This window comes from Felis catus, chromosome B3 (assembly GCF_018350175.1).
Source record: "Felis catus isolate Fca126 chromosome B3, F.catus_Fca126_mat1.0, whole genome shotgun sequence".
Classification (NCBI taxonomy): domain Eukaryota; kingdom Metazoa; phylum Chordata; class Mammalia; order Carnivora; family Felidae; genus Felis; species Felis catus.
The window spans coordinates 46,634,676-46,654,595 of record NC_058373.1 but is presented as its reverse complement, the minus strand read 5'-3'; the positions used below and the strand labels follow the sequence as shown (position 1 = coordinate 46,654,595).

General features: G+C 43.7%; 1 long non-coding RNA gene across 7 annotated transcripts in view; it reads right to left on the bottom strand.

Moving 5' to 3' along the window:
* The window catches only part of LOC109500657, a 57,475-nt gene extending 43,922 nt beyond the window's left edge, over positions 1-13,553 (bottom strand). For 2 of the 7 annotated variants that reach the window (XR_006599195.1, XR_006599196.1), the window contains exon 1: positions 4,247-4,503. This is a non-coding gene — a long non-coding RNA (uncharacterized LOC109500657). Of the gene's footprint in view, positions 1-4,246; positions 4,514-12,560 lie in introns of those variants that run through there. The other 5 variants (XR_006599193.1, XR_006599194.1, XR_006599198.1 and 2 more) reach the window with 5 other exon arrangements.
* Positions 13,554-19,920: the final 6,367 nt, after the last annotated feature.

The following is a 19,920-nucleotide window of genomic DNA, read 5'->3' as shown; positions in this document are numbered from 1 at the left end:
TGATAATCTAAATATTGCAATAAACCTCCAGAATTCAATTTTTTTTTAAAGTTTTAATTATCATTTTGAGAAATAGAGAGAGTGCGAGCAGGGGAGGGGCGGAGAGAGAGGGAGAGATAGGATCCCAAGCAGGCTCCACACTGTCAGCATGGAGCTTGATGTGAGACTTGAACTCATGAGCCATGAGATCATGACCTGAGCAGAGACCAAAAGTCGGACATTTAACCAAATGAGCCAGACAGGTACTCTCAACATGGAATTTCTTTTTTAAACCTACAATTTACAAATAGAATGTTAAATTGCCCTAGAACACTAGAGCAAAACTGAAAATCACAAATATTTTTTAACTCAGATTACAACATAGTGTGGTTTTCAAATTAAACCACTTCTATGTTAAATTATTTGGCAATTGGATCTCTATGATAAGTAAAGAGACTCTCTGAATGTGTTCTTTTTGGTTTAAAAAAATAATTAATTTTTTTGTTAATTTCTCTCTAGGAGTGTTTTGTGTTAAGAATTCCTACTCGTGGGGCGCCTGGGTGGCTTAGTCGGTTCAGTGTCCAACTTCAGCTCAGGTCGTTACCTCACAGTCTGTGAGTTCGAGCCCTGGGTCACTCTGTGCTGACGGCTCAGAGCCTGGAGCCTGCTTCGGATTCTGTGTCTCCCTCTCTCTGCCCCTCCCCCGCTCATACTCTGTCTCTCTCTCTCTCTGTCAAAAATAAATAAACATTAAAAAAAAAAAAAAAGAATTCCTATTCGTCCCCATTTTTGTGAAAGGTGGATATTCCTAAAAATTTAATGAAGACCTGCCTGCCCATAAACCATGTCAAATCACAACTTTTTCTTATTGTATTCAGCTGAGGAAACAGAAATGTTTTTAAACAATGAACTTGATATCACAGAAATACACTTTAAAATTTGGGTGGAGGTACGTAGAGAGACAGGATGGTGAATACACGGGAAAATAAAAGAGGGAAAGAAGGAAAGCCTTGCCCACTGCCTTCCAACAGGGAAATGAATGTAATGGGACAGTGAGAGGTTCAGGGCTTCCAATAGCAAGAGAGACACCCTTCCCTCCCTGACACTCCCACCTCCCAGCTTCCAAGATGCTGTGCCCTTTGACTTCCCAGCTCTTCACACTTGGCTTCTGCCCTTTTCACCATCCCTGGGGCTCAGTTCTTAGCATTCGGCTGTGGTTCCTTTGCAAGGCTCTTCCTTCACTGTGGTGCTGGTCTCCCACTAATCCATTCTGATATCCAGAAATGTCCATCTCACCCCAAATCACCCTAAGAACAGCACATGTACACAGGCTTTCAGACCACTTTCCTTGAGATGCCCTGCCATCACTGGAACATAAATGAATAAATGTGATCAAGCACCTACTATGTGCAAGCCACCGCAGGGGATGCATTTTAATCTTTTTTCCATCATCAGAGTTAATTGGAGGAAAGGCAGAACAATATTGGCTCACAGAGAGGGAGCTGGAAGTGGACCCCACCTGGGCAGAGCATATGTGCATGGGACCCATTTACTGCTTTCATCACTTGCCTTCGTGGGACTGAGCCACATCTGGATCCCATTACAATTATGAAAGGTGCAGGCTTCATGCTTGCTCCAAAGCCCAGCTCTGATTTCACAACCAGCCTGGAGAAGCAGGAGGCAAGTAAATACTTCCTGTTCCATTTGTAATCAACATGCACTTGACATCAATAAACCAGGATAATTACATTATCATTATCATTACCATCATTATTATTGGCCACAATCGAGGAGACATTAATAGGGGTTTCTGCAGGATCCTCTTGGGACGGATGGGACTAACACTGGAGTAGGAGGGTGGAGGAGGATGCCATTTGTCGCTTTCCTTAGCCAAGCAGATGAGGCAACTCTTAAAATGCTCTCAAAAGACATAAAGATTTGATCTCACAGGCCAGCAGTTGATTGCCTCCATTGTTTCTTCCACACAAAATGACAAGGTCTCCAGGCCTTGAATATTTTCTGGAACCCCAGAACATTGGAAGAGGAGGGATTTTTAAAGATAGTCAAGTCTAGCCTCTTCTCTCTTTCTTTTTTCTTTTATTGTTTTATTTTTGCTGTTGAGGAAATGTAGACCAAGGGACTTGATAGCACATTAGTCTGTAGAACTCAAACTAGAACTTCAGCTTTGGCCTGTCCACTTCCTCCACTGGTTGGAAAGAGCTTAACCGAGCTACCTTCATTCTTATACATCGGCTTCTTCACCAGAAATTAGACTTTCTAATGGCTCAAGATTCTTCACCGTGGCCCTTAGGCATTCTCTTGTCCATTATCTAATGCAATATAAATATTTGGAAAACAGCCACTTGGCTTCTCCCCTGAAAACAGAACTGCTACAAGTGAACTTTACATCAGACTAGCTCTGCTGAAAACCCTCAGGGCAGTGTGGGTTGTTAGACGCTGGCAAGAATTGTGGAGAGATTTTTCCTTTTGAAAAATGTCTATGTAGGAGGTGTGTGTGTGTGTGTGTGTGTGTGTGTGTGTGTGTCTTACTTGGATATACTCTTTGTTGGATGGTAGCCTATCATCAGATGAAGCCTGAAGGAGTACGGATGATGGTGGAAAGAGAAATGGATTATTTTGTGTTATCCATTATTTTGTGTGATATCACATCTATGATCCTGCTGTGTTTTTAGAATTGTTCTTTTGGACAGTGGGTAAGTCACCTTGTCAATGAAACTATCTGGTGGTTACAGATGATAACTAGACTTAACTGTGGTGATCACTTTGCAATGTACACAAATGTCAAGTCACTATGTTGAATACATAAAACTAATTAAATAATGTATGTCAACTATATAGTTCAATAAGAAATTTTTTATTAAATTTTTTTAAATGTTTATTTATTTTTGAGAAAGAGAAAGACAGCATGAGCAGGGAAGGGGCAGAGAGAGAGACACACACAGAATCCAAAGCAGGCTCCAGGCTCTGAGTTCTCAACACAAAGCCAGATGCGGAGCTCAACCCCATGAACTGTGAGATCATGACCTGAGCTGAAGTCAGACACTTAACCGACTGAGCCACCCAAGTGCCCCGATAAGAAAATTTTTAAATGAAACTACCTGGGGCTTTGCAATGTACACAAATGTTGAGTCACTATGTTGTATACGTAAAACTAATTGAATACTGTATGTCAATTACATAGTTCAATATAAAAATTTTTTAATGAAACTACCTGGGACATCCATACTCATAAACATGCATGAGCACATGCACACACACACACACACACACACACGCACCACCTTTTTTATCTTCATCACTTTCACTATATCATTGGTACAGAAATGTACAAAGAGAAACAAAACCACCCACGCTCCTTATACTCATAAGAGTCTCTGGTGTCCTAGTGAATGGGTGGTAATGACTGGATGGAATCGTCCCTGAATGTATCCAAACCCTTGGAGTCTTTGATTAATAAACAAATATTGTTGATTCTAAAGTTATTTTAATTGTGATTAAAAAGAGCAAAATATGATTAATAAACAAGTTTTTACTTACAGCCACCAACTAAGTCACTTCTTTGATGAGCATTTTTAAAAGAAATAAATTATGAGACACCTCTTAGCTTCCATGATCAATCATGTCAAAGTGACCCTTTTCAAGGGCAGCTTTTCTGTTTAGGAAAAGGACAAAGGAGTAGTCCAGGGCGGCTGCTCAAAAGAACTGGCTGGACAAATGCAGAGAGGTGTCCTTTTCCAAATGTGGGCCTCTGGCTCATTTCCTTCAATTTGCTCACCTTTCTTGTATGAAATGACCTGATTTTCCTCAACATCTTGATGATTTATTGTAAATAAGGGTTATTTATAAGAGATCTTCCTGGAGGAATAGCAGAATTATGTAATGGCTTCCCAAGAGGCCAGCTTAGCATTGTAACTCCCCTTCCTCCAATTCAGGGCAGAAACAAGAAAATAAAACCTCATTTAACTGTTTATTCAACCCAAATAAATCTGGCTCCAGGGCCTGCCAAGATTTTACAGTGCCAGAGGCAAGGGGGTGAGAAACCAGAAAGGGAAAGGAGGAAAGAGAATTGTAAGACGTGGGCAAGCGAGGGAAGCAAACAGCTCACACGGCGTGAGCTTCCTGCCTCCACAGACCCTGTTTATGAAATCTGAGCTCCTGCACCCCCGACACATGGAGTCAGGATCCAAAACGGATGGAAAATGAGAAAACTTCAAGCCATTTCCTGACTTCTCCAGTGTGTTCTCACCTTTTACCAGTTGGGCCCCAGACTGGACAGGTGCGAACAACATTTCCTTCACACTGTTCCCCAGTCCTTGTTCCTTGGGGTTCAGAGGGGCTGCATGTTAGAAGGGACCTCAAAAGGTCATCCAGCTGATTCTGCTGCCTCCAGGCAACAATGCCTCACCGCAGTTGAAGATTCCATACTTTGTTTTGGAATATTCCACAACCCCCGTTGGTTGTCTGTTTCAAGATTGAACCATCCCATTTTCTTTTCTTTTTTTAAGGTTTATTTTTTGAGAGAGAGAGAGAGGCAGAAAGAAAGGGAGACACAGAATCTGAAGCAGGCTCCAGGCTCCCGTGCTATCAACACAGAGCCCAACACAGGGCTCAAACTCATGGACCATGAGATCATGACCTGAGCCAAAGTTGGATGCTTAACCGACTGAGCCACCCAGGCGCCCCATGAACCATCCCATTTTCAAAGTGTTTGCTGCTTAGAAGCAAGAGAGAAAGGAGAGCTTCATAAAAAACAAACTTTGGCTTATATTCCTTCCACATGCTTTCCCGTTTATTACCTTCTGTCCTAGGTGACAGGCATGGCAAGTAAGTTATCTTCATTATACCGAGATTGGGGGACAAAACAGTTTGTCTAAAGCACCAAACCTCTTTGCTTCGGTGTCACAGATCACTGATGACAGTGGGCCTCATTCCCTTATACCCACTTACAACCAGGTCTGTGGCTCTCAGAAAGATAATCTCTCAGCATCATGAAAGTACTGAGAAAAACATGGAAGGTTGAAATGCAGAAACAGTGAGTGTAGGCAACAAGTTCCAGAATAGCAGCTGTGAAGGAATGCAGATCCTCACAGTAGTTAACAATGTCCAAGAACCAAGACAGGCTCTTTGTTTATTTAATTTTAAGATAGAGGACACCTGACTGTGTTCATGGGGTAAGCGGATGGAGACAGTGAAGAAAGTGAGGTTGAATAAGTAAGGGGGAAATGTTTACAAGAAGGAATAATAGAGCAAAAGCCTGATGGGAATAGGATGGTTTGTGGTACACAACTCGGTTGGAGCAATTAACCGTGGACATCAGAAGGACATCACCTCTTCTGAGATGGATGGGAAAGGGATGAAGGTGCAGGTGCACGAAGACAGAGTGTAGGTAGAAGTGGAGGGGGCTACCTGACAGCAGGGGTCAAAGTCATCTGCTGAGCGAGAGCAGAGGATGTTACTGGGGGGTTGAGAAGTAGTGGGGATTCTTGGTGGCCCTATATGAAGTGGGAGCATTACCTAGGGGATGAGAAGCTTTGCAGAGCAGTGCGGAAGCCAGTGAAGGAGTGCTGATTTCCACCCAAGGTTGTGTGGGACTTTTGCTAATGTCACTCGGCAGCCTAGGTTTGGGGATGGCGATCTGGGCTGGTTGAGATAACTCAGAGTTGGAGGTTCTCAAGAAGGTGGGCAGAGGAATGAGGTACAGAAGTTGAAGATGCTGGTTAGAAGGATCTGGACTGGAGGAGGCAGAAATAGAGTCAGAGAAGGCTGGGTGACAGCAAAAAAGCAGGAGGCAGAAAACCAGGTGCCATGAAGGAGTTGAAGAGTCAAAGGCCTGGAAGGGAGGATGCTGGGGTCAGACGCTGAGACACTTGGGATTTGAAACCTTAGAAGTGGAGCAGTTCTGGGAGATAACACAGTCTCCACGGTGGCCTCAAAAGTGGGTAGCTAAAGAAGAGTGTAATATGAGACTAACAATATATCCACAGCTTGCTCTTTGGGTAGGGAAACCGGGGCCCTTGCCAGGATCCCACTTGGTGATGGAGGAGTGCACGGTGGCCTACCCCTTATTCTTCTTTTCTGACCATAATTCAAACTCAACATTTCTATCATTAAAGCTATCCCAAAGGTCCTGTGAAAGAAGCTGACAGTTGATACAGCTGCCACAGGTGCTCTGTTCTCAGATCAGCTCTGTCCAGGGAGGTTGACCCAGGCCTCATCCAGCCCTCTTTTCTGACAGAGGCACTGACAAAGATTCTATGCTTGTCCAAACTTTAGTCAGTCTCCTGAACCTTTTCCTAGGCCTACCTGTGCACTTTCTTGTAAAATCCAGTTTTAGCAAGAACTGCTCAAGTCACTTAACCAGGACCCCCTGCCCTGGATATCTGATGGGGTTCCACATCCTCCCCCCTCCCCCCAGGGGGTCTGCTCACCCTGGCCTGTCTTCAGCAAGAATCCTGTTAGGTCAGTTGAGTCAGAATCTCTCTATCCCTGATGTTTCTTCTCAGCAATTTTCTATCCACTGACTTCCACCCCACTCCTTGGCTATAAATTCCCACTCGCCCATGTCAAATTCAGAATTAAGCCCAGTTCTGTTCCAGGGTCTCTTATCAACCACTGTGATAGTCCTGAATATATATATTCATTTTATAACTACTTACTGACCAGCTCTGTTTTTAATTTGATAGCACTGAGAGACTTTAAGGAATCTTCTTGATTTCAATCTTGAGAGCTTAGGGGTGTGTACTGAAGAATCATAGCACCTCCTAATAATTCCTTAACTATTACCTGCAAGTTTATCAAAACTCTCTTTAATCCATTTGTGTTTTCAGCATGTACAACACCCCAGGGGTAATGTGTTACATAAATTTATCACTTTATCTATAAGGTAATTTTTTCTTTTACTTGTCCTGAACTTGCCCCTTTCAATCTTTCAAAGATACTGTGTAATTTAAAATTTTGGATTTACACAATTTATAATTTTGGAGATGGTTTTCCCCAGCCTTCACCTCTGTAGATTTGAGCTTTAGTCAATTTGTCTGTTCACATCCAGTCCCACTACCTTCACATGCCCCTCCTGACAGTGCTGTTAATCAGGTAGTGATGCCTCTTGATTTACCTCAGAGCTTTCAAAGCACTCGTAACTCATCTTATTTGAGCCACACTGAAATCCTAAGAGTTAGGAAGAACCTTCTCCTCATTGCATAGATCAAAAAGAGGTTGACTTGCCCAAAGGACACACTTGACTTTTGATTCCAAATTCTAGGCTTTCTCCATACCTCAAGCACAACAGCACTACAGTTAGGAGAGTGACTTTTCAGGTTCTAGCTCAAAGCTCCACCCTGCCCCTTTCTATGAACTTAGACAATTTATTCAGTTGCTACAAGTCCAAGTAACTTAATCAATAAAACCAGAATGGATGTTTTTATCCTGAAAGTCTGTTATGTGAATTGAATGAGATTATATCTATGAGTGCTTAGAACAAAATTCCTTGTCCTTTTGCTGAATTATAAGAGACCTTGACGTTCATAACTTACAAATATAGTTTGGAAAATTCTTCCATGACTGCGCTACTTAATAGTTTGCCAGGCTTAAGCTCATTTGTACGTTTTCTGTCTGCTTGCATGTCATTGAAACAGCCCAACAACAGCAGAATACACGTTATTTTTAAGTGCACATAGAACATTTACCAAGATAGACTGTATTCTAAGTCATTAATCAAATTTCAATAAATTTAAAAGGATTAGCATCCTACAAAGCTTTTGCTCTGCCTGACCACAGTGAAATTAATGAGAAATAACATATATCTGGAAAACCCCATATTTGGAAACTAACACATTTCTGAATAAGCCATGGGTCCACAGATCAAAGAAGAAATTAAGGGAGAAATTAGAAATTAGAAAGTGTTTTGACCTAAATTAAAATGAAAGCACAGCATATAAAACTTAGCAATATAAATATTGCTAACTCAGTATTTAGAAGGAAATATATATGGCAGTATTATAAGCTAATAAATATGCTATATCAGAACGAAGCTCTTGAACAAATGACCTAAACTTCCATATGAAGAAACTAGGAAAAAGGGAGCAATGATAATAAAGATAAGAGCAGAAATAAGTGAAACAAAAAAAGAGAAAAACCATAGAGAAAATCAACAAAGACAGAACTTGATTCTTTAATAAAATTAATAAAGTTAATAAATATCTGCCTTGATTGATAAAAAAAATTATAACAAAAATTAAGAATATCAGGAATGAAGGAGGTACCATTGCTGCAGGTCTTAAAGGCATTGAAATTAACAAAAGGAAGATAATCTGAACACATTTATGCCAATATATTTGACAACTTGGATGAAATGGACAAATTCCTTGAAGAACACCAACAACCAAAACTCACTCAAGAAGAAATAGAGAACCTGAAAATCCTTATATATATGCTAAAGAGACAAAGTCTAGAGTTATGAACCTTCCCATTGCAGAAACAAAGACCTCAAGGCCCAGATGGATTTACTGCTGATTCTATGAAACATTTAAGGCAGAAATAATATAAATTCTATATAAATTTTTCAAGACAATTGAAGAGAAGGGAAAAGGAACATTTTCCCATTCAGTCTATGAGGCCAGCATTATTCTAATATGAAAACTAGAAAGAAACATTACAAAATTATAAACCAATCTCGTGAACATAGATGTAACACCCATAATAAAATTCTAACAGATGAAATCCAAGAATACATAAAAAAAAGATAATATATCATTAAAAATGGGGCTTATTCCAGAAATGCAACTTGGTCTAAAATTCAAAAATCAATGCAATTAACCGTATTGACAGAGTAAAAAAGAAAAACTATATAATCACCTCAATGCAAAAAAGAAAAGAAAAGAAGATGCTACTCCATTTCTGATTAACAACAACTCCCAGGACGGTAGGAATAGAAAGTAACTTCCTCCACTTGATAAAGGCCATTTATGGCAAAACTAACAGCTAATATCTTAATGGTGAGTGACAGAATGCTTTCCCCTACGATTAGGAACAAGGTGTGTACGTCTGCTTTCAGCACTCCTATTCAAATTGTACTGGAGGTACAATAAAGCAAAAAAATAAATAAAAGGCATCCAGATAGGAAACTATCTTTATTTTAAGAAGACATGATCATTTATTTACAAGATGCTAAGGAAAATTTTTTTAAGTCACGAGAACTAATAAATGAGTTTACAATATCACTGAAATACATGAAATATTTATGTATCAATCTTACAAAATATGTGTAATATCTGTACGACAAACATACAAAAAACTACAAAACACTGATGGGAAAATCAAAGGATCTAAATAAATGATGAAATGATAACACCATGTTCATGGATTAGAAAATTCAATATCATTAAGATGTTAATTCACTCCAAATAGATCTATAGGTTCATTGCAATTCCAATCAAAAGCTATCTCAGCGAAATCTTCTTGTGGAAATCTACAAGTTCATTAAAATTTTTTAATGGAAAGCTGAAGGAACTAGAATAGTCAAAGCAATTAAAAAAAAAGTTGGACGGGGAACTCAACTTTTCCCTGGATGGGTGGCTCAGTCAGTTAAACATCCAACTCTTGGTTTTAGCTCAGGTCATTATCTCACAGTTCATGAATTCAAGCCCTGTGCCAGGCTTTGCGCTATCTGTGCTTGGGATTCTTTGTTTCCCTCTCTATCTGCCCCTTTCTCTCCCCTCAAAAATAAATAAAAATTAAAAAAAAAGAATAAAATTGGATACTCACACCACCCAATTTCAAGACTTTCCATAAGATTCAGTAATCAGTACAGTATGGTATTGATGGAAGAATAGACATGTAATAAACCAATGTAATGGAATAGAGAAACCATATATAGACCCATATATTTACCTCAACTGATTTTTGTCAAAGGTGCAGAGCCAATTCAATGTTTTCAATAAATGGTATTGGACCAAACAGATGACCATATGGAAAAAAATAAAGTTAAATACATACCTGTAACATATACAAAACTTAATTCAAAATTGGTGAGATATAAATACAACACCTAAAACTATAAAACTTTCAGAAGAAAACTTAGAAGAAAACCTTTGCTAACTTTCATTTCCTTGAAACACCACTAAAAAGCATGATTTGCCCAAGAAAACATTGGTAAACTGGACTTCATCGAAATCAAGAACCTTTGCTTTTGACAGTCAGGAAAATGAAAATACAAGTCAAAATTGGGAGAAAATATTTGTAAATCACATATTTGATAAAGGACTTGAATCCACATGTATAAAGAACCCTAAAAAGTTAGTAAGAAACAAAATTTTAAAGTTGGGGGAAATATTTAAACAGATGTTTCACCAACAAAGAAACGTAAGTGACAAAAAGCATGAAAAGATGCTCAACATTGTAAATCATTAGGGAAATGTTCATTAAAACCACAATGTGTTAACATTACCCACCTTTTAAAGAGGATAATAAAACAACAGCACCAACAAAACCCCCTAAGTATTAAGAATGAAATTCTTATACATTTCTTGTAGGAATGCAAAATGGTACAGCCACTTTGAAAACCGTTGGACAATTTCTTAATGTTAAACATATGCTACATAGCAATCCTTCTCCTAGACATATACCTAGATATCTACCCAAGTGAAATAAGAGCTAATATTCACACAGTACTTGTACATGAATGTTTACAGTAGCCTTACACATAACTGGCAAAAATTGGAACCAAATGTCTTCCAAACTTGGGTAAACAAACTGCGGTATATTTATACAAAGGAACACTATGCAGCATTGAAAAAGGAATATGCTACTAATGCACAGAACAACATGAATGAATCTCGGGTGTATTAAACTAAGCCAGAGTCAAATGCTACCTTGTATGAATCCATTTAAATGGCATTCTTAAAAAAGCTAACTGTAAGGACAGGAAACAGATTAGTGGTTGCCAGGAGTTTTGGAGGGAGGGACGATGGAACTATTCTAGACCTAAATTGTGGTGGTAGTTATCCTGCTGTATCTATCAGAACTTACAGAACTATACATTAAAGATGGTTAATTGACTGTATGTGTATGTGTACTATATCTTACTTTTTTTAATGAAAACACACACACACACACACACACACACACACACAAGATTCAGAGATTAAGTTCACTGAGATCCAGAATTAGTGAGTGGTAAAATTGGGATGTGAATTCAGCTCTGACCCTAACCCTAACCCTAACCACTCATGGTATGAGTCAGGGGGCATCTGACTCCAAAGCTTGTGTCCTTATCCACTATGGCAGAGGTGCCACAAGATCCCAACACAAAACAGTGGAAACTCTGTCAGCCTGGGAATGACTATGTGAAATATAAACTTCTGCATGTTAAGCCACAGGTTTTGGGGCTGTTTGTTACTATAGCATAATGTAACCTGTTCTGACTGATACATGCAACCACTATGCTGCACTCCCCAGTAGCTTCCTTTTGCAAGACCTGAGAATCTGTGTAAGGGTTTCAGATTATAACCTGGAACAGCAAAGAAGAGAAAGCTGCTGAGGGTCTTGAATCCCAGACTTAGAAGTACAGATGCCACTGGCTAGGTGACTGGGAATTCCACAGAGCTGGACATCCTGGATTCAATCTATGAAAGAACTATGAGAGGTAGTGGCCCAGTTGCAAAACTCTACACTCTGTGACTGAGCTCCCTCTGGCTCTACCCAGGAGCCATTTTCCTTGGTTTTGAGAAGCTAAGTCTCTCACTGGCAATCTCTCCAAAGGCCAGGCCCTTTGGGCACCAAGAGTATCCAAAGCCTTCCTATTTGGAATCTAGTGCCCTGGCTGGCTCCTGCAGTCTCAGGCTATGTTTTCCTGTGCAGGTTACAATGTTCTATGGAAAATGTGAAGCAGAAATTGTTGTGATAAGCCCGGAGCTGAGGGGCCTCTGGGGAGCAGCCCTGGTGAGCTGGGTCACCTCATTTCGTGAGGGCCAGCCCTCGGGGAGGCTCCACAAGCTTAATTAAAGCCAGCAGGGGTCTGTTTGAAGCAAGAGGAGCAAAAGAGTGAGGGCAGCAAAGAGCAGGCTAAACCAAACCCACCTCCTCTTGCTAGAGCCCAACCTGGGGAGTCCGAGAGGCTGGAGCCCAGTCAAAACCAAAGCACAGGATGAATGAGGGACAACACAGGGAGCACTGAGGGCACCAGGGGAGCAGCAGACGGGGCCTGGGCAGGAAGGCAAGGTGGCTGACTTCGGGGGAAATCACAGCTCTTCTTTGGGGAACTAGTTCCTAGGGCAGAGATGCTGGTGATCACCAGGATAACCAGCTGGGGGTGTAGGAGTTGAGGAACACAGAAATCCCAGACAAACGTGTTCATGAAACGTACACAGAAACATGTTATAGCCAGACATTGCTACTCTACCTACTTTTGGTCCCAGCCCAGGGAACCCTCTTTTTCCTGAAGACAGTCTCCTTTTCTGCACTGTTCATTCACCCTTGCATGGGTACGTGTGGGGGCAGCAGGGGCTCCACCTTCTGTCCCCATGTATCCCTAACTGTAGCAGCCCTGGGCCCCATCTACATACCTGGAAGATGCTGACTCTGGTTTCCGGGGCTACCAGCCCCATACCATGCTTTGGGTTGGAGAGAAACAGACATCTTTTCCTTCCATGGCCATGAGCTTTGGGAATGCCTTTGGGAGGACTTGACTTCTGGACCAGAAGAGGTGATGAAGGGGTTGACACCAGGCCTGAGTATGAATTTGTACATTTGTACCTCAATTTAGAGTTTGCAAAATCTTTCCACATATCTTGTCTCATTTTCCCCAATTAACTATGAGATCAGAAGAGCAGTTCTTATTCCCATGTTACAGATAGAGGCCCAAGCAAAATGAAATGACTCCCCAAAGTCACAGGGATAGACTCAAGAGCCTTTCCTGCTGCTTCAATCAGGGCAAGTTTTTTTGTTTTTGTCCCAACACAGATAAGAGATTTCTCTGCTAAAAAATAAAATCGTTTAAAATAGCCACAAAATGTCTGAAGATCAATACTGTCATTTTTCTGCTGAGTAAAGAAATGAAATGATTTGTCCAAGTTCATGCTGAATAAGCATCCAAGGTGGGGCCAGACCCATTTTTTCCTGCTTCCAGGCCAGTTTGCTTCTTTACGCAAAATATGGTCCTGGGCCAGAACCGAGCAGTGTCTTTACTCCTGGGTAACTCCGCGCATCGCTGTTCTTTCTTGCCAGGGTCCAGGCAGAATCACAGAATTGAGGGCAGGAAGGAAAATGAGTCCTAGTCCAAGGAACAGGGTTTTACATTTCACCAAAGAGGGCACCAACGCCAGGAAGAAGTGACTTTTCCCATATCACACAGTAAGTTAGAGGCAGAAACTGGATAAACCTGGGCGTTCCCAGGTCTTCAGGGCAAGGCTCTTCCATCGCACTGGAGCCTGCCCCTTCCCCTGCCCCTTGAACTGTCCGGCCAGGTCGCCTTCCCCCAACCTACGCCCTGACTACCCACCTCCGGAAATTCCTGACTCTTGCCTCCCTGACAGCCAACCGCCTCCTCCCTTGGCCTCAGACAGCCCGCCCCTCAGAACGAGGCCGGCACGCTTTCCTCGAGCAGCTCTTACAATAGCTGTTCTCCCCCTCTAGCCCCGCCCTAGCGCTGGGTTCCAGGCAGCACAGTTAAGATTCCCTGTGCCCAGGAGGTAAAGGGTCACAATCTAGTACGGAGTGGAAATGCTGGAGGTGATGGGGGGAAATGTCCTTCTGTGCAGTTCCCTGATCCTGGAAAACTTTTCATGACTTCTTCCTTGAGAGCCCTTAATGTCACCACACTGCGACACCTGGCTGAGCAGCAGCCTCCATGGGGGAGTTCCAGCTCAACCGTTAAGGGAGGGTTTTGGTGGGTCCATGCTCTTCTCCCGCCTTAGACTTGAATGACTCCCAGCCCCACCCACCCTGTTTCTGAGGGGCTCATTCAGCTTTGCGTTCCCGACACATATACACATCACCAGCAACGGGTGCTTTGCACATAGCACCAGATATTTGCTTAATATTTATGATACGTTATTCTATTATATTATCATACTATTTTTACTATAATATTTATGTTCTATTTATTTATATGATTATTTACATATTCTATATACTTAATGACATTATTATACATATATACTATATAAAATAATGTATATATAATATATACTATCATTATCTATTCCATATAATAATACATGATGATACATGACATATAATACATTATAATATGTAACTTAAAATATTATAATTAATGTTAATTTATTAGTTCTAATTACTATATCCCCATATACTTGTGCAGGACCAAACCCCAAGGGAGACAGAGAAGGCTCCTGAGCCATGTAGTTCACGAGTTATAAGGAGGAGAACCAAATCCCAAATATATTGCCCCAAATGCTTTTCTTAGGTGTTTCCAATATCTTTAAAGACTCCTTAGAACCCTGTTCTCATTAGTTTCCATCTCCTGAATTCTTAGTTTTCTGAGATTGAAGTGTACTAGCTTCACTGACGCTCCTGACACACTGTAAAATTACTTAATGGTTATCAACAGGACGCTGCGTCCTGGCCAAAGCAAACAGCCGCCTGGTCTGATGGTCCAGGGTGAGCTGGAAGCATGCAATCTGTCATTTCTGTGCGAGTTCTGGGTTTGGAAAATGCCCACAAGCGTCTAAGGGTCAGGAGGATGGATCAGTGGTTGGTTTCTACCTCGCATGTCACCCCTCCCATGAGCCTCAGTTTACTCACCTGCAGCAGGGTTGAGTGAGGGAGAGGGAATAATGATCTCTCATGGTAGGGCTGTGAGAAATAATTAGAGAAACATGGCAAAGTGTTTGAATGAACAAATTCATCTGAAAAACCATTTGAATGGGTCTCTGGGGAACAACAAACAGACTTTTACAAGTTCACAGTTACTTAGCTAAGATCAGGTGATGATATTTTATTTCAGGAAAAAGAAAACACCATGTGCTAGCAGAAGTTGCTCATGCTTGGGCCGAGGGAAGGACATCTGGGAGGAGGAGGGTGAGGGCTGCCCTGGTTCGGCCCCAGTCCTGGGAGAAGGCTTCACCCTTTCCGGTCACAGGCTGGCAGCATCTCCATCAACACCCTGGGTCCTGCCACCTCCCTGCCCAGATGTTTGGCTTCTCCTGACACCCCTGCCATGGCGCACTTTCAGCGTCATGTTTTCTTCCCGGGTTTTCATTTTCTCTGCTTTTGTCTTCTTGTAGAATATTATCAAATGAAAATGTCCCATTACAGTTCAATATTTAGTTCTGACATATGGTGGGAGCTGGCCAAAAGCATTTATCTTCTTTACCTCTCCATTTTCCAGACTATTCATCAGGAATAAGAGGGTCGTAAGTCCTATTTGACAAATAGATTTTTATGTTTTTGCTTTTCTTTCTTTTTCCTTCTTTCTTTTTCTTTCTTTCTTACTTTCTTTCTTCCTTCATTCTTTCCTTCCTCCCTCCCTCCCTTCCTTCTTTCCTTCCTTTCTCTCTCTCTCTCTCTCTCTCTCTCTTTCTCTCAATGATTTCCAGGATTGCTATCTCCGGGGAGAAGGGAGCTCAGCGTGTAGCTACAGAGATGGCATAAGCAGTCCCAGCAGCTCAGAGGGAAATACTGATGATGCTTTATCCCCAAAGTCATAGAAACTGCTCTGCTCTAGACTTGGAAAGGCATACTTTCATGCCTCTGGGAAACCAGAGAGGCCTTCTGGGCCTCAGGTCCCATGTCAAGTACCTGCAGCTGTAAGATTCTGGGAGGATGAAGATAGGCGAATCTGTGTCCAGCAGCCTCGCCCTTGCTGTGGCCCTGCCCCTCCTCCTCGGAGGTTCATTTAAGAGGGAAATTAGCTGAAGGTGGGAGACCCGGCGTGGGACCGGCTGCGCAGTTACAGCTATATTATCTTGGCTCACCACATAACTCCTCTGGGCCCCAGTTTATCCATAAATAAGGACGAGAGGCTTGGACTAAATCCGTGGATTTCAAAACTTTACTTCTTAAATCTTTTCAGCAGTGGCATCCTTTTCTCAAAATCCTTCACAGGACCTCATGACAGGAAACACATAAAGGTGGAGCCACCCTGCTTGAAGGTGGGTGGGAGGGCTTGCTCGCTGGCTCCAGGGCCCGGGCTGGGCACGGTGGCGGCAGGGATGCCTGCTCTGGTCCCGTCCAGCTCCCATAGTCTATGATTCAGGAGCCATAGCCCCTGACTCCACATTGAGGATGCAGGAAAGGAAGGAACCAGAGCACCATCTTCTTGCCCTATGGTCCCAGCATCCCTGCCTGCCTTCTCTACTCCAAAGCAACTGGTGGAAAGTAGGACCCTCCGTTTCCGGTATGGCGTTATGTAAGAGCGGCCAGCCGGCCCCCCGTCATGGCCTGCTGTCGCTGTCTTCCTCAGCCTCCCAGTTTCTGAGGCCCTGCAGATGTGAAGGCTGACCTGGGACCTGGGAGAAGTCCTGGAGGAGTGTTAGGGGGGGAGCTGGTGACCTCACAGGGGAGGAGATCAAAGGAGGCTGAGCTCATCTGACCCAGGCCACAGACACAGGGCCCGGGACAGCTGTGAGAACAGAGGGAGGGCACCCAGCGCTCCAGGCGGGAGGAAGGAGGCTCCCACTCCTCCTCAGACTTCCAGGTGGTACCTGCTTTCCTGCAGCACAGGCATTTTTGTGGTGGACAGTCGGAGAGCGAGGGAGGGCTGATAGAATTCCTGGGTTGTTTTGTTTCTTTTCACTAATTCCTCATCCCGGGCTTCTCTCCCACCTCCTCAGACTTTATAGGAATTTTTGGTTATTCAACACACCCTCTTTCCTGTCAGACCATATTTCATTTCTCACATTCCACCCTGGGGCCTAGGTTAGCAGAGCCCGGCTGCCCTGGTTAACCTAGGTGAGATATTAAACTCCACCCGCCCCGGGAGGCACCCATGGCCATCCCCCGAGCCGCGGGTTCTCTCCCTGGTGAAACGGAGGTGATAACAGTTCTCATGGCATTGTTCAATTAAAAATTCCTGAAATGTTTCCAACATCAGCCAGCCAGCAAGGAGGGTGATAGGGAACAAATGGTGACAAGGAGAGAAAGAAAGAGAAGGGGGTGGGGTGGGGGAGGGGAACGACCATGTGAGGGGCCAGGAATCCGCAAGGGAGAGCCCCGGGGAAACCAGGAGCCAGGAAATGCAGGGCCAGAAAGAGAAGCTGCCAGAAGAAAGATGGAGGAAGGGGGGCAGATCAAGCTGCTGAAGTAGACTGGGAGGCCCGAGAGGGCAGAACCCGCACATGGAAAAATCGAAACAGCCAAAAGATAGAGAGCTTTGGCTAGAAGTCAAAAAAGCGTTAACATAAGTGAGCTGGCACCTACTTGGCATTCGTTAGCCAGCTTTCCTGTATTGTCCTTAATCATTCTCCCTTCGTTATTCTTTATCACAGTCTTCATTCTGGTCACTGGAGGGCCCATCCCCAAAATGTACCCGAAGCCACAGGGAAGGGAGTAATAGAGATCTCAACCTTGTAGGAAAGGAGGACACTTGTATCCCAAAGGCCTTTGTGGGCTTTCAAGAAATCACAGAGAATGAAGCCCAGCCGCGGCCTCCTGGGCAGGTGCTTGGCAAATCCATTTTGCTGGAACCGATGTGGTCACCCATCACGTCAGGGAGGGAGGTCCACGGGCAAAGATAAACAGGAGAGAGACGGGGAAGGGCCGTTATGTAACGTTCCCAAACACACCACTTCAGAGAGCATGCGGAGGAGGAAATGAGAACCAGTCATTTCAAAGGCAAAAAAGCAAATGGAAACCCCCACAGGCACCCACTTCTACGCAAAGCTGTGCGGGGGAGGGAAGTCCCTGGAACAACAGGCCCCGCCACCACCAGGAAGCTGCTTGTGGAGCTGTCTTGAGGAAATAGCCCCATAAACGGTTTCCTCCAAAGAGTGTGGGATCCTCCTCCGGTGTCCCCCAGCCCAGGCCACCGTGTCACCCACAACCCAGGTTGTTCCTGTCAGAAACCCTGGAACAGTCTACTTGGCCTCTTCCTCCAGGTTCATCGGCATGTTCTGGGAGCACTTCCTCCCTCCGCGTCCTCTGTGATCGCCTGGCTCAGGCCACCACCCCCTCTCTCCTGGGGTATGTTCTGGTAGTAGTTTCCCGATGGCCTCCCTGCAGCCACTCCTGTTCCCCCTAATCCATTGCCCACTCCATAGCCAGAGGATCTAAAAATGTAACTCTCAGGTGCCTGGGTGGCTCAGCCAGTTAAGCTTCCACCTCTTGATCTCGGCTCAGGTCACGATCTCTCAGTTTTGTGAGTTCCAGCCCTGTGTCAGCGCAGAGCCTGCTTGAGATTCTCCCTCTTTCTCTGCCCCTCCTCCGATCTCATTCTCTCTCTCTCAAAATAAATAAATGAACTTAAAAAAAAAAATGTAACTCCTATGGCATTTGTCCTATGGTGAGAGCCTGCCCATGGCTTCTCATTGTCCTCAAATCAAGTCCAACGGAGTGAGCATGGCCCACAAAGCTTCTGGGATCGGCCCCTGCTCCAGCCCCAACTTGCAGCTCTCCTACCCCAGGCTACTGGATGCCAGGCCTGCTTCCTATCCTATCAACACCCCAAATTCCTTCCTGCTGTGTGGCTTTAGCATCTGAAGCTGGCATATCAGGGTGTCTCCTTTCTGTGAAACCAGATTCACACTCAGAACCTACTGAGGAAAGGGAAACATCAAAGGAGGGGGGCCATATGATCTCCATGGCTTGCAGGGTCCTCTGCTGGTCTGTAGTCTTTGTGGTACATCCTGACACAAGGTCCTACCAGGCAATGGGGTGTTCTTGGAAACCCTCCAGTAGCTTCCATGTCTCCTTACCTCCAACATTACCACATCTGTTCCCACTGACAGACCACATGCTGACTCCAGATCAGTTACAAGCCATTGTTTTCCTGAAGGTTTAAGAGAGCATCCTCAAACCATACCCAGTGGGAGTCTGGAAGTTCTGATTTAGGCTAACTTGTCTTTTGGGCTGGCCTCACACAGTCTTTGAGTAGTAGATCCTGCCCTACTCCTCCATTCTTGCTATCTCCTAAAACACCTTTGTTCCTGTTTGGGGGCTCCTTGAAAGTCCCATATCCAAAGCTGTTATGAATATTTGTCACCCCCCAAATTCCTATGTTGAAATCCTAACCTCTAATGTGATGGCAGTAGGAGGTGGGGTTTGGGGGTGATTAGATCTAGATGCAGTCATGAGGGTGGGGTCCTCATAAGGAGATTAGTGCCCTTATCGGAAGAGGAAGAGACACTGGAGCTCCCTCCCCATGTTCACGCACTGTGGACAGGCCATGTGAGAAGGCGGCTGTCTGTAACCCAGGAAGAGGGCCCTCACCAGACACTGAATCTGCCAGCACCTTGATTTTGGACTTCTAGCCCCCAGAACTGTGAACAATAAATGTCTGCTATATAAGCCACTCAGTCTATGGCATTTTATCACAGTGGCCCAAGCTGAGACAAAAAGCCAGTTGGCATTCCTCAGGATTCTCACACTCCCCATGGGAAGTCAGAGCCCCATCCTGTCCACCATGCCCCTGGCTCGGTGCTGGCAGATGCTAATGGGCCATTCCTCTTCCCAGGCTTCTCCCTGCTCAGAGGTACAGAGTGACAGTGACCGCTTCATTTGCAGTTTGGTCTTTATCCGTGGGGGACGTTCATCCCTGGCTTCTCCTGGAATCACCTGGGTCTGTGCCGCTGTGCAAATGAGTATTTTTTCCTAGGATGCCACATCGTGGTCTATGATAAAGCCTATTTTTTTTATTTACGTGAATTTGATTTTGTGAAAAAGCTCTGGTCTTTTTATGTTGTATGCACATTTGTTTTCTTCCTGAACCGTGTTCATTACAAAGAGTTCTCACTTGAGTTTCCACCC